Source organism: Bubalus kerabau, chromosome 14 (genome assembly GCF_029407905.1).
Source record: "Bubalus kerabau isolate K-KA32 ecotype Philippines breed swamp buffalo chromosome 14, PCC_UOA_SB_1v2, whole genome shotgun sequence".
Taxonomy (NCBI): domain Eukaryota; kingdom Metazoa; phylum Chordata; class Mammalia; order Artiodactyla; family Bovidae; genus Bubalus; species Bubalus kerabau.
This window is the reverse complement of record NC_073637.1, coordinates 81,433,563-81,449,090: the sequence shown is the minus strand read 5'-3', so window position 1 is coordinate 81,449,090 and position 15,528 is coordinate 81,433,563. Positions and strand designations below refer to the sequence as shown.

The window sequence follows — 15,528 nt, the reverse complement described above, 5'->3', positions numbered from 1 at the left end:
TTGCTAATTCTTATGAAGATTAAATATTTTTTATCATTTTGATAAGATTTTTTATTTTGTTGAGATATAGATGATGCACAATATTATATTGGGCTTTTAGGTGGCTTAGTGGTAAAGACTCCACCTGCCAATGCAAGAGATACAGAAAACTCAGGTTTGATCCCCAAGTCAAGAAGATCCCCTAGAGGAGGAAATGGCAACCCACTCCAGTATTCTTACCTGGAAAATTCAATGGACAGAGGACCTTGGTAGCTACAGTCCATGGGGTCACGAAGAGTCAAATAAGGCTGAATGACTGAGCATACACTCATTATTATTTTAACATTATATTAGTTTTAGATGTACAGTATAATGATTCAGCATATGTTTACGCTGCAAAATATTCACCACAATTAACTGTAGTTAATATGCATCAGATACAGTTACAGATTATTTTTCTTGTGATGAAAACCTTTAAGATCTACATTTTCAAATCTATAAATATAATTTGTTAAAAAATAACAAATTTCAAATATATATCAATCTTTGGGTCCAGAAGATCATCTGGAAAAGAAAATGGCAACCCACTCCTGTATTCTTACCTTGAAAATCTCATGGACTGAGGAGCCTGGTGGGCTACAGTCCATGGGGTCACAAAGAGTCAGACATAACTTAGTGACTAAACACACACACACATAGATATACTATATATATATATATATATATATATATATATATATGTAATATATTACCAGTTCAGTTCAGTTCAGTCGCTCAGTCATGTCCAACTCTTTGTGACCCCATGAACTGCAGCACGCCAGGGCTCCCTGTCCATCACCAACTCCTGGAGAACACCCAAACCCATGTCCATTGAGTCAGTGATGCCATCTATCTCATCCTTCATTGTCATCTTTTCCTCCTGCCCTCAATCCTTCCCAGCATCAGGGTCTTTTCAAATGAATCTGCTGTTCTCATCAGGTGGCCAAAGTATTGTAGTTTCAGCTTCAACATCAGTCCTTCCAGTGAATACCCAGGACTGATCTCCTTTAGGATGGACTGGTTGTATCTCCTTGCAGTCCAAGGGGATCATAAATTATAAATAATTTATAATCAGAATTGTATGTATCCATCTATGGATTCCTAAGTTGTTCCTATGGCTTATCTATTGTAAATAATGCTGCAATAAAGATGAGGGCATGGATATCTTTTAAAATTAGTGTTTTTGTTTTCTTTGTATAAACAATCAGAAATGGAACTATATCATATGGTAGTTCTAATTTTTGAGAAATCTCTATACTATTTTCCAATGTGGCTGCCTCAATATTCATTCCCACCGGGGGTGTACAGGATTTTCTTTTTTCCTCATTCTCACCAACACTTGTTGTTTCTTATTGATTACAGCCATTCTAACAGGTCTGAGGTGATGGTGATATCTCATTGTGCATTTGATTTGCACTCCTGTGATAATTAGTGATGTTGGACATGTTTTCACGCATCTGTTCATCATCTGTATATTTTGGAAAATATGTCTATTATACTGCTCTATCCATTTAAGTTGGACTTTATTTATTTATTCATTTATTTGATTATATTTTATTATTTCCTTTGATGTGCAAAAACCTTTGCTTGATGAAATACCACCTGCCTTTTTCTTTCATTTCTTTTGTTTTCATTGATAATTCTAAAAAAAAATAATATTCAAGACCAATGTGAAAAAGCTTAACACCTATGTTTTCTTCTAGGATTTTTATACTTTAGGTCTTATATTCATGCAGCAAGAAAGTGGTCTAGTTTCATGCTTTTGCATAGAGCTGCCCTGTTTTTCCAACACCTTTATTAAACAGATTGCCCTCTCCCTGTCGCATACCCTCTGCTACTTTGTAGAACATTAGTTAGCCATATGTGCCTGGGTACGTTTCTGAGCTCTCTGGTCTGTCCCACTGATTTGTGTGTGTTTTTATGTTGACACTGTACTGTTTGATCACTGTAGCTTTGTTATGTATTTGAAATCAAGAAGGGTGATACCTCCAGCTTTCAATCTTTGTTATCAAGATACTTTGTCTATTTGAGTTCTTTCGTGGTTCCCCCAAAAATCCTTTGTATGTAATTAACATGGAAAGATCATTGTCAAAAATGCACACCTTAAAACCCTCCGAGAGTTCATAACTAGATAGAAGCTTTACCTATGCAATAAATGTGGGAAAGTATTTAATCTAAAATATAATGTAAATAAACACAAAAGGCAGAGAAGGCAATGGCACCCCATTCCAGTACTCTTGCCTGGAAAATCCATGGACGGAGGAGGCTGGTAGGCTGTAGTCCATGGGGTCACTAAGAGTCCGACATGACTGAGCAACTTTACTTTCCCTTTTTACTTTCATGCATTGGAGAAGGAAATGGCAACCCACTCCAGTATTCTTGCCTTGGAGAATCCCAGGGACAGGGGAGCCTGGTGGGCTGCTGTCTATGGGGTCGCACAGAGTTGGACATGACTGAAGCGACTTAGCAGCAGCAAACACAAAAGGATTCACAAGAGAAAGTATTAAGGGACTTACGCACTTTAGACATTACTACAGGGTATTACAGAAACCAATCTAAAGTCAAACGTTTAGCTAATTATGTATTAATGTGTTTCTATCAGTAAGGAGATAAGTGGACAGGTACAGTTATATTCAATATACACATACTTTGTTGACAATATTTAAGATTTTTTGAAAAGAATATTATTGATTTTTTCAAAAATATTCCAGCCATTTTTAGTAATTAAGACAAAATATAGTTATATCTAAGAATTTAGTCATATTTTGAAATAATGATACCTGGTTTTCTATCAGTATAATGTAAATAATTTGATGTTGTTTCTATACCTGATGAGCTTATTATACTAGATCAAGTGTAGGGGAGTAGATAATTGTTGTTCCAGTCGATGCTGGAGTATAAAAATTTAATGGGTTGTTTTTAAAACAAATGTAGACCTGTAGAATTCAAGTAAAGAGGTTTAGCCACACGAATTGAAGTAAAGTCACCTAAATATTCTACCAAAGAGTTTGATAATGAACCTTGACTATTTCATTCATAAGATATTTGTAGAAACTTCCCCCTTTTATAAAGAATAAAATCTTAAAACTCTGATTTAATCTCAAGCTTTACTTAGATTCCAAACAAATATCAATTTGAAGTGATATCATCTTTCTAATGTCTGAGATGCTCACAAAGTTACTATTCCATGTTCCCCTATTTTTGAATAAAAATTTTACTGCAATCTATTTTTTATCTATGTAATATTTGTCATAGTTGCATGCTCACTAGATTTCAGATAGCTTTGTTTATAAAGATTTACAATTAGGAATTTTTATTATTTGCTATTTGGCCCAAACCAAAGCTTTATCTTTTTATCAAACCAACAATTCTTGAATTTCTAATTGTTTCTTTTATTTGCTGAGGCCATTGCTGGGCCACTCTAGTCAGTTTGATTATATTTTATTTTTATTTAAAAATTTGATTTTTTCCTACCTAAACAAGATAAATAATCTACATACATTTCAAGGATTTTTGAACTCAGAATCATAACATGTTTAATATGTCATCATTTCCCACATTCTGAAAACTTTGCTTTCCCTGTGTAGATCTTTATACCTTTAAATCTACAAATGTATTTAATTATAATGAAAATCAGTACACTAAATAGGAGGGGTATTATTTCCCTCACACTTTCTTTTCTATTTTTATTGATCAGGAAATTAGAACTCAAAGAAAATTCATAATGTTTCTATTGTCAAACAGTAATGAAGCAGCATTAACATTAGGCTTTACTAAGTTTTAAGTTGAGAAATGATATGGAAATTAGCTTGAGCTTTCTAATAATTACTGATATGTGATTATCTAAGTTACAAGTATCAATTACATAGATAGCTAAACAAAATTCGTACTTTTAATCTTATATTCCTTCATCAGTGATTTGGCCAGTGATTGAATCAGAGTGTCTTTGTAACTTATACTTTGTCAAAGAAGATATAAACAGTGTCAGATTTGTAGTATTTCCTAAAAACATTTTCTTTAACTCTTTCAGAGGGGCAGGCTTATGGAATGCGCCTTTGTGTCATGTCCCTTTACCCACGCCCCCACTTCTTTCTACCTGAAATGCACATGTAAAGCCTGACAGGAAGTCATCTTTTTATGACCAGAAACATGGGTATGAAAGTTAGTACATTAAATGTAGTGAAGCAGAAATATTAAAACTTAAATGACTCACTCTAAAAAAAAAACTAGCATTTAAGTAGAAATGCATTAAAGAAATATATATATGTGTGTGTGTGTGTGTGTGTAAATATATATATATATATATATATATATTATTGGTTATGGGTCAAAATATGAAGAAGGCAAGTACATTGAGCATCCTGTGAATGAAAGTTTCAGGGTGATAGTTTATGACTTTCAACAGGGGTAGATCTGAGATTTAGAAGGAGCAACAGTAATGCTTTTGATCAAGGTATCTGAGTCTACGAATTTTGAGGCTTTAATTGAATTTTTAAAATGCCATTAGTGTGTTCAAATAAACCAAGGACTCAGGATGGTAAACAACAGAGAAAGTGTATAAAATGGGCCAAACAGCTCAGCCTTGTGAAGGTACCTGGCCAGTAAAACGCTCAAGAGGCATTCACCAGGTAGGGATGACCTTGTCGAGAAAGACTTTAGCCACAGAAGAATTAGTAGCCTATTTGCAAGGGAAGGCTTCAATCCAATATGAAAAGATACAGACCATAACTAATATTTAGACAGGAGGTTGCAAGACATCCATTTGTCAGACCTTAAATTGTCCACTTACTAGTTTAAAATGTCAGGAACCAGTATAAATAAGCTTCCCTGGGTTGTATTTTGGAGAGGTAGAATAAGTGAGGTAGGCACTTTTTGCAGCTTTGTTAGTGTTTCTCCACAGATATTGATTCATGAAGGCTATCATTTTGTCAGTAAACCAGTGGCTTAATGCATGTACAGTGGTGAGAAGTAGAAATTTTCAAGTCACCAGTAAGACTGGCTTGTTATTTGGCCCAAACCAGAGCTTTCTCGCAGAAGGTGATGGCACCCCACTCCAGTACTCTTGCCTGGAAAATCCCATGGACGGAGGAGCCTGGTGGGCTGCAGTCCATGGGGTTGCAAAGAGTAAGACACGACTGAGCGACTTCACTTTCACTTTTCACTTTCACGCATTGGAGAAGGAAATGGCAGCCCACTCCTGTGTTCTTGCCTGGAGAATCCCAGGGACGGGGGAGCCGGGTGGGCTGCCGTCTATAGTGACACACAGAGTCAGACACGACTGAAGCGACTTAGCAGCAGCAGCAGAGCTTTCTCTTTTTATCAAACCAACAATTCTTGAATTTCTAATTGCTTCTTTGCTTTTCTGAGGCCAATTCCTGGGCTTCTCTAGTCAGCTTTTCTAAATTATCATTTTAGAAATTATTTCTCTGGACTGTGACAGAGATTTGACTGTTGTTGGTTCCTTTAAAGGAAGCATTTGTTGTGGAAACATGAGCAAGGTGACTTCCTTTTGCTTCCAAAGAATTGAGTTTACAATGCCCCTGAATCTTAATAATAACTAAAATGATAGGTAAAAGAATTGCATCTAATAATCACTAAATGTCAGAGCAATTTTTAATTTTATTTCCACTGGAAGTGAGGAAGCCACATTGTTTCTACAACTTTCCAAAATTAAGATTTACTCCAAAAGCTTGTGTAATATCAGTGCATATATCGGCAATTTTGACCTTGACTAAAGTGCAAGCCCATGTGAGAGCATATAATTCTGCCTTTGGGCTGAAGTGGCCGTAAGAAAACGCTGCCTTGACAACATCAAAAGGAGCTGCAATAGTATGACCACCACGTTTGTCGTTGCTACTTTTTGAATAAGTATCCTCTGTGAACCATGAGAAGTCAGTGTTACCCCACACGATTCACGGCAGATCATCCCAGTGAGTCGGGAGGCGGGCCATCAGCGTTCAGCAGTTTTCAGGGGCTTCACCAGCGATGGAGGGTTAGACAGTGGCAGGGTTAAAGTTATTACAACATAAAAGAATTACATGAAAAGCAGCTGATGAAAGGATTTCATAGGAAATGAGGTGGCTGAGTGAGAAATGTTGAGTGTGGTAAGAATTCAGAACGATTGCATGATGTGTAAAAATGATTAAAGGGAATCCTGCAAAGGCTTTCTCAGTGGGCTTAAGCAAAAGGGTAGTGGATATAATCACACCATGGCAAGTGGTGGTATCCTTGCACCATAGGGTCTCTATGGATGTATGGTGGTACCTGGGCTTTGCACTGAGTATCCCAGGGCATCCCAGGGTCAAGCTGGTACGTGAAACTCTCCTTTAAAGCCATGAAAGCTGTGTTGTCTAGTCCTTCCCATTAAATTTTGTTGAGGTTATTATTGTTTAGTGAAACATACAGAGATTAGGCTACACAAGAAAGATTTGAAATCCAGTTTCAGCAGTAACCAACTAGTCTGAGAAAACTTTGCTCTTGGTGCTAAGCTTGGGGGATTTTGAAATGTAGGCCTCCTTGAAGTCTCCCTGGATCCAGATGTACCCTTTTTTTCTGATATCAAATGTCCTAAATATAAAATCTAGGTTTGGGTAAACTACAGTTTTTCTTTGGCTAACTCATGTCCTTTTCAGGCTAAAAGCTTTAGCAAGGAGACTCTGTCTTACTGTGAGGAGGCTTGAGGAAGACAGCAAAGAAGCAAATCACCCACATATTGTAACAAACTTCATATTGTCCATATCAGCCTTCAGGACTTTTTGAGAAATAAAATAAAAAAGACTCTCAGTAAAATCTCAGACATTAGTGTCCAGGTGAATTGATTTTCTTCCCAAGTGAAAGCAAAAATTCATTGACTAGATTTGTCAACTGGAATACTAAAGAACATAATGCATAAATCAATTACAGTATAGAGTTTGCTTCTGGTGGGAATGGGTGTTACTAAGGTATAATGATTAGGAGAGACATAGTATCAAAGGATAGTGGTGTTGATTATTGCTTCAAGGTCCCAGGAAAAGCTCTTGGCCCTTAGGTTTTTCTCCCTGGTAAAACAGAGGCGTTACAGGGGCTAATACAAGGGATAATGAGGTCTTCAGCCTTGCAATCTTTTATGGGTTTTCTGCTTTGAAGGGCTTATTTATTTATATTATATTGATTAATTCTGGGAAGAGGTTTTGAGGGATCTATTTAAATGTATTGATTAACTCTGGGAAGAGGTTTTGAGGGATCTATATGAATGCTGATGGGGGGTGCACTGTGCAGTTTAACAATGTCGGTTGGAGATTTTGCCCATATGGAAGATGGGAGCTAATTCCAATGGGACAAGTAATCAATGTTTCCAGAATCAGCTCTACTAACTGTCAGAGATGGAACAAGTAAAAGATGGTAAAGTGTCATGTAATTTACTTTGTGGATTACTATCAAGCTCTAGAGTTATTTTTCCCTTTTGAGAGAAAGAAATTATAGCATGATAATTCCCTAAGGAAACTTAGATTAATAAATGGCTAGAAGGAGAGGACCTAAGAAGAGCAGGCTGTGTATCTCTCAGAGAGCCTAACTAAAAGGGAACAGGACCAGAGACAGGGCCTCTTGAGGTTCACTATTGGCACATCCCACTATCTGAATTGCTTTAGGACTCTATAGCAGGAGCTATTTTAATGGTAGTGGGGTTGATCCCTGCGAGTGTAGCTTAGGTGTCAGTTAAGACTGAAAGAGATTCAACCACAATCTGGAGAAACATTTCTCCAAGCCAATTAAGAGAGAAGATTCAGAAAAGCCCCTGCAGCTCCTGAGAACCCCACCGTTGAGAACTGGGAGGACATAGGAAGGGCTGCTTACACCAAAGTATTTACATCTGTAGCACTCTCTTTTCTAATGCCCTAGCTCTTTGCAATAATAATAGAAGTCAGATGAATTTTGGTTTTATTTAAGACCCCTTATTTGTTGGAGTTAATACTTAAGAATTTTAGTGGTCTTCCTTTGAGGTGACTCAGAGTTTGAAAGCTAGTTTATCAGATTAACTAAATCTGGAGTGATATAGTTTCCCATTCCATCATGATCCTTTATACTAACACAGAAAATTCCTGGTATAGCCCAATAGTAAACAAAGAGTTAAAAGCTAGGTAAGTGGAATCAACATCTGAAGGAAGACCAGAATTTTCTTTAAAAAACAAACAAACCAAAAAACTGAAGTTGATTGTAATGTTCATGAGCAGGTTCTTTATATTTTTATGTTGAAGCCTGAAATTTGTTCTAATCAGCAGGCTTTGGACAAACCCTAAGAATTGCCGATGTAGTCACCTAGGATCACCAAAGCCTGACTTATGGTAAGTTAGCAGGTTGGTCTCCCAGCTGTAATTCTAGAGCATTTTCAGAATTTTCCAGTTACTGGTTCTCATCCAGTACTGGGAATGGACTTCACCAACAAGCACATACACTGTCTAATATAAGTCAGCTAAATCAAGTTGATACGTTTGAATGACTATTAAATTCATTGGCAAATCTATAATGATCCTCAATTACTTTGGAAAAATCTCTATGGATCACAGTTCAGATTTAATTTGGGGAATATTAAAAATTAAGGGTTTAGCCCCAGGATCCTTAGAAGTCTTAACTTTATTTTTATTTATTTATTTTTAATATAAATTTATTTATTTTAATTAAGACAGTCCCTGGCAAGTTCAGACCAAAGAGGAGTGGGGCGAATTTCACAAAAAACAGGATATTGGGTGAAATAATAAGTGTAGAAGAATTGAGGATGTAGAGAAAGACTACGGGGTGTAGAGGAGAAAGAGGAATCAGTTCAGTTCAGTTCAGTCACTCAGTCGTATCCGACTCCTTGCGACCCCATGAATCGCAGCATGCCAGGCCTCCCTGCCCATCTCCAACTCCCGGAGGTCACTCAGACTCACGTCCATCGAGTCAGTGATGCCATCCATCCCTCTCATCCTCTGTCGTCCCCTTCTACTCCTGCCCCCAATCCTTTGAATATGGTATGAAAAGAAGAGTCCTACCATTAGGATTCCAGGAGAGATGCAAGACGCCAGGCACAAAGCCGGAGACAAGACAGCTCACAGGAGGACCATGAGGGAGCAATTTTAATTTTCTTTATTTGTTGGCCTCGGTCAATCTCAAAATCTTAACTTACAGAGAGGTGATTTCAGATACCTGATATCGTTGGGGAGCTCCAACATATCAACCAAAATAAGCATTCCACTCAGTCCTGGAAAGTTTGAGCTATTGTAGTCTAACTTAGTGCTTTTAAGGAAATTAAGTTTGGGGATTTCAAAAGTTCCTCATAAAGACCACTGATATTCTAAAATGCCTTTGGTCAGGTCAGTCCATTTAGTTAGAAATGTGCATAAGGAAAGACTTCGGATTTTAAATATAAAATTGGGCAGAGTCTTTGGGCAGGGAAGTGCACAAAAATATTTATATAACTGCAATGCTATTTCTCAGAAGTTTTTCTCTAGAGTAGAAGAATAATTTTGAAATGGATTAAATAGCTTGTAAAACAAACAGCTTAACTCAACCAGCTTGCAAGCTAATCCAGCTCATTCTATGAAAACAGCATATTCCTAGAAGGTCTTGACCAAAGGCTTTTCAACTGTTTCCATAGAATAGTCCCTATTCTGATAGAATAGTTCAATGGATGAATTGGCAGTTTCAGTGACACAGATCCTGGTCCTGAAAGAATGGTTGATGAGTTTTTAATCAGTTTGATTGAAAAAGTCTGATCTTATAAACTGGACTCAAGTGTCACAGAAGTACTTGAATACAGAACCAGGCCTTAACTAAAATGACAAAACCCCAAAATAGACCCTGAATAAAGCCTGGAGAGCTTTAAATGGACACTGCCTGAACTAGATCTGGGAGAAAGATGTACCTTCAAACTGCAGTGCTGGCAAGAAAAGCAGTGAGTGCAATGGATTATTTGTGGATAGCACGAATTGTTCACTCACCAGCCTGGGGTCATGGAGGATCTTCTCTGGTCCTAGCGCTGGCTACCACAATATTGACCTGAAATTAACGGTCAGACATTTCCTTAGCAGAGATGTGTTTACAGTTGGGATCAGCAGAAAATCGTAAGTCAGCATAGAACTGCAACCATGGTAAACCATGCGCAAGGCACCATGCACTGCAGAGGAAGGAGAACATACTTATAGAAAGGAAAACAAGCTATGAGGGCAGTGTAAACAAATGCCCACGGCTTTTCACTGGGTGAGTCCTTACCAGGAGTGAAAGGTAAGTTCTTCTTCTTGTTGGTCTCTTATATCATAATAGAGCATGCGAGCTCCCTATCTGGTCTCCAACATTTACTTAATTAAGGTTTTGGTTTATATAATTAGCATATACAATTGTTTAAGTTTAAAGTGCGCAATGTGATGATGTGATATATATTGCAAAATGATCACCACGGTAAGTTTAGTTAACATCTCCATCCCCTTATGTAATTCCTTCTGTGTATGTGTGTGTATGAACATGTGGTTAGGATAGAATCTACTCTATCAGTAATTTTCAAGTATATGATGGAGCATTTTTAATTGCAGACATTATGCTATTCAATAGATTCCAAAAACTTTTATAAATGAAAGTTTCTACCCTTTGACCAACATCCTTCTACTTTGTGTAAATGTGGTTTAATATTAATTTTGAGCATTTGCTGAAAGGTTAAGAAATAATACCTTGTTGTTTAGAGGAATCACTCTCAATATATCATAACAAGATAAAATAGAACTTCAATAGACAAAGTAAAAAAAAAATGCTATCAGGCCTCCATCAGCCTAATATCAAAGCCAGACAAAGACTTCAAAAGGAGAAAACCGTATGCCAATATCTCTGATGAGTATAGATGCAAAGATCCTCAACAAAATATTAGCAAACAGAATTCAAGAATGTGTAAAAAGCATTGTACATCATGATTAACTGAAAATTTTTTCAATATTTGCAAATCAAACAATATGATACACCATATTAACAAAAGGAAAGATAAAAATCATATCCTCACAATAGATGCAGAAAAAGTATGTGACAAAACTTAACATCCATTCATGATAAAAACTCATCAAAGCTTGTATAAATGGAAAATATATCAACATAATAAAGACTATTTATCACAAACCTACAACTAATACATATTCTGCAGTGAAAAGTTGGAACTTGGTCTCTAAAGTCAGGAAAAAGAGAAAAATACTCACTCTCACAACTTCTACTTAGCACAGTATTAAAAGTCCTAGCTACAATAATCAGAAAAGAAAAACAAATAAGAATCATTCAAACTGGAAGGAAAGAAATAGAGATGTCACTATTTGCAGATGACATAGCATTACATATAAAAAGTCCCAATTCAGTTCAGTTCAGTTCAGTTGCTCAGTCATGTCTGAATCTTTGCAACCACATGAATCATAGCACACAGGCCTCCCTGTCCATCACCAACTCCCGGAGCTTACTCAAACTCATGCCCATCGAGTCAGTGATGCCATCCAGCCATCTCATCCTCTGTCGTCCCCTTCTCCTCCTGCCCCCAATCCCTCCCAGCATCAGGATCTTTTCCAATGAGTCAACTCTTTGCATGAGGTGGCCAAAGTACTGGAGCCAGGCCTGATCTCCTTTAGAATGGACTGGTTGGATCTCCTTACAATCCAAGGGACTCTCAAGAGTTTTCTCCAACATCACAGTTCAAAAGCATCAATTCTTTGGAGTTCAGATTTCTTCACAGTCCAACTCTCATGTCCATACATGACCACTGGAAAAACTATAGCCTTGACTAGACGGACCTTTGTTGGCAAAGTAATGTCTCTGCTTTTGAATATACTATCTAGGTTGGTCATAACTTTCCTTCCAAGGAATAAGCATCTTTTAATTCCTTGGCTGCAATCACCATAAGGTGATTAGTTCCTCTTCACTTTCTGCCATAAGGGTAGTGTCATCTGCATATCTGAGGTTATTGATATTTCTCCCAGCAATCTTGATTCCAGCTTGTGTATCTTCCAGCCCAGCATTTATCATGATGTACTCTGCATATAAGTTAAATAAGCAAGATGACAATATACAGACTTGACGTACTCCTTTTCCTATTTGGACCCAGTCTGTTGTTCCATGTCCAGTTCTAAGTGTTGCTTCAAGTCTCCACAAAAATAACCAACACATGAACTCAGTAAAAATATGATACAAGACCAATATACAGAAATCTATTATTTTCTATACATTAATAATGAACTGGATTCTCAGGTGACATTAGTGGTAAAGAATCTGTCCACAAATATAGGAGATGCAAGAGGCAAGGACTTGATCCCTGAATTGGAAAGATCCCCTGGAGAAGGAATAGTAATGCACTCCAATATTTTTGCCTGTAAAATCCAAAGGACAGAGGAGCTTGGGAGTCAGTGGGGTCGCAAAGAATCAGACAAAACTGAGCAACAGAGCACATGAAGAAAGAAAACAGGAAAACCACATCATTTTAAATATCATCAAAAATAATAAAATGCATGTTAATACACTTAACAAAGGAGGATAAAATACCTATACACTGAAGTCTATAAGGAAACAACATAATACAAATAAATAGAAAAATATCTCAAGTTCTTGGATTGGAAGTATTAATAATATTGTTGAAATATCCATACCAGCCAAATCAATCTACAGATTTAATGAAATCTCTATCAAAATACCAACCATATTTTTCACAGACCTCAAATAAATAATTCTAAAATTTATTTGAAACCATGAAAGATTCCAAATTAGCAAAGCGATCTTCAGAAAAAATAACAAAGCTGGAGGTATTGTGCTCCCTGATTTTAGACGATACTACAAACCCAGGGTAGTCACAACGGCACGGCACTGGCACAAAACAGGCACATCAGTCAACAGGACAGAACAGCAAGCCCAGAAATGAATCCACGTATGCGTACAATGGGAGAGAGAAAATCTCTTTAGTAAGTGGTAAACTGAACAGCTACATTTTAAAGAATGAAATTAGGACATCTTCTCACAACATATAAAAACATGGAAATGGATTAAATATCTAAATGTAAAATCTGAAACCATAAAACTCTTAGAAGAAAACATAGGCAGAACATTCTGACATAAATCACAGTAAATATTTTTCTTGAATTTCTCTCCTAAGGGAAAAGAAATAAAAGCAAAGAAATGGTACCTAATTAAACTTCAATGCTTTTGGTCAACAAAGAAAACTGAAAAAAAATGTAAACAACTTACTGAGTGGGAGAAAATATTTACAAATGCTATAACTGATAATGAGCTATTTTATAAAATATATAAGTAGCTCATACAACTCAATATCAAGTAACCAACCCAATTGAAACTGGACAGAAAACCTGGATAGACATTTTTCAGAAGATATGGCGAACATATGTAAAGATGTTCAACATTGCTCATCATCAGAGAAATGCAAATCAAAATCACAATGATATATCTGCACACACCAGACAGAAAGGAGCCACTGTGGTCTGGGGCCTGAGGTCACACTCGAGCTGCAGCTCCGTGCCATGGCCTCAGCCAGTCCATTTGCAAACTGGTCTCTCAGGCACACGGGCTGCTGCCCCGCTGCAGTCACACTCTGAGGCCTTCAGGTTGACCTGCTCTCCCTGCCTGGGTGACCCAAGCCCCTGGAGATGGTGCAAGGAGCCACCAGTACAGACTGCCCCTCGGCAGAACAGGCGGAACACTAAGACCTCAGGGCCATGGCCATAAAGAGTGCAATAGAGTGGAATGGGCCACAGTCCAGCGGGTGAACAAACCTCTCCGTGGCCTACAAGAACGTGACCAGGGCACGCCGTTCTTCCTGGAGGATCATTAGTAGCATTGAGCAGAAGACACCTGCAGATGGTAATACAATAAGACGACAAAGAGGGTCTGTGCTTACGGTGGAAAGGACAGAGGAGTTGCAGCCACTGTATCAGGATGTGCCGAGCCTGCTGGATACCTAGCAATATCTGATCAAAAATGACAGTGAGACTCAGTATGAGAGCAAAGTGTTTTTTCCTGAAGATGACAGGGGAAGACTACTGCTACCTGGCCAAAGTTGCCCACTGGCTAGAAGAAGGTGACCCTCATGGAGTCACCTGAGAAGGCCCACAGCAAAGCCCATGAGGTCAGCGAGGAGCACACACAGTCCAGTCACTCCAGTGAGCTAGGACTGGCCCCCAGCTACTCTGTCCTTTACTCCAAGGTCCACAAGGCCTTGTAGCAAGCCTGCCACTTGACCATGATCGCTTACAATCATCACCAAACTCGCGACATTCTCAACAAGACTCCTACAAGGACTCCAGGCTCATGAGGACTCGAGGATCATGCAGTTCCTAGGTGACAACCTCCTGCTCTGGACAAGTGATCAGCAAGACGACCAGGGAGAAGGGAACCATTTAGGCCCCTGGGTGGACTGGCAGCACAAGCTGATGCTATTAGAACAGCATTTTTTTTTCCCCAGGAGTTGGGGGTCAGGCAAGATAGGGAAAAGGAGGGGTGACCTTCCTAGGGAGAAACCCATCACCTCTCCTGTCTTTGATCATCTCTTTGGCATTTTTGCCAAAATACCACAAGTGGAAAGTCAGACTAACTATGCTGGTACTGGAATAGCATCCTCACCCTAGAAGATAGACTGTTTTGCAGATTAATGCAAGTGGAGCTACTTCAATTTAATTTATTGCTAGAAAATAGGGTTTTTAGAAAATAGGGTTTTAAGATGCAAAGAGAACTTAAGACAGCTCTCATTCAATAAGTTCTGTGGTTCTATTAAGAATGTTTATTCACATATGCTCTTGCCTTTTAAGTTTTGGGTACTTTCTAGCTCATCTGTTCTAGCTGAGTATTCCTCCCCACCCCTTGGTGTACTCTACCAGACATGGGATAGTTAAAATCCCAAGCTGATAGACTTAGCACATAGAGCATATTTATCCTTGTGGTTTAGGCCTTGATAGTTTTTAAAAGTTTCCAATTAGTTGACAGCATTAATACTCAATTGCACTTCACAGAATTTCTACATTACAACCATACATAACATCAAGCCATTGACTGTGTGTTTTCCTTTATTTTGACTTTTACATGCTTATTTAGCCTTATCCAGGTTGGTTTTGCTATTATTTATCTCCTAGGCCCAAAGGTTTTCCTGAAGAGTATCAAAGCTACTTTAGGTTTTGGCTAATAGGTTCTTGGCAGGAGGCTGTGGGATTTTTGTTCTTTCTTCTTAACTTAAATCGACCACACACACACACACACACACACACAAAAGACTAATCACTTTAATAGCAAAGTTAAACACCACAGAGAAAATTCAAGTCTGTATGTCATTTATTGTGCTGATGTTTCCAGACAAATCCGGATTTTTCAGCTGCCAAGCTCTCTCCTCAGGGATCACACCGCCACTTCCCTGCTTGCTTGGGTCTTCCCCTCTGTACCTGTGCTCACAGCATGCAATCAGGGGGGCTGAAAAGCCATCGGGTTGTAGAAGTTGGCAGTCATTTTGAGAAAGTTCATGGTGTGGTGTGTGAAAATTCA

General features: G+C 38.1%; 1 pseudogene; it reads left to right on the top strand.

Moving 5' to 3' along the window:
- The first annotated feature begins 13,769 nt into the window (after positions 1-13,769).
- Positions 13,770-14,624, top strand: LOC129626932 (14-3-3 protein gamma-like; annotated as a pseudogene).
- Positions 14,625-15,528: the final 904 nt, after the last annotated feature.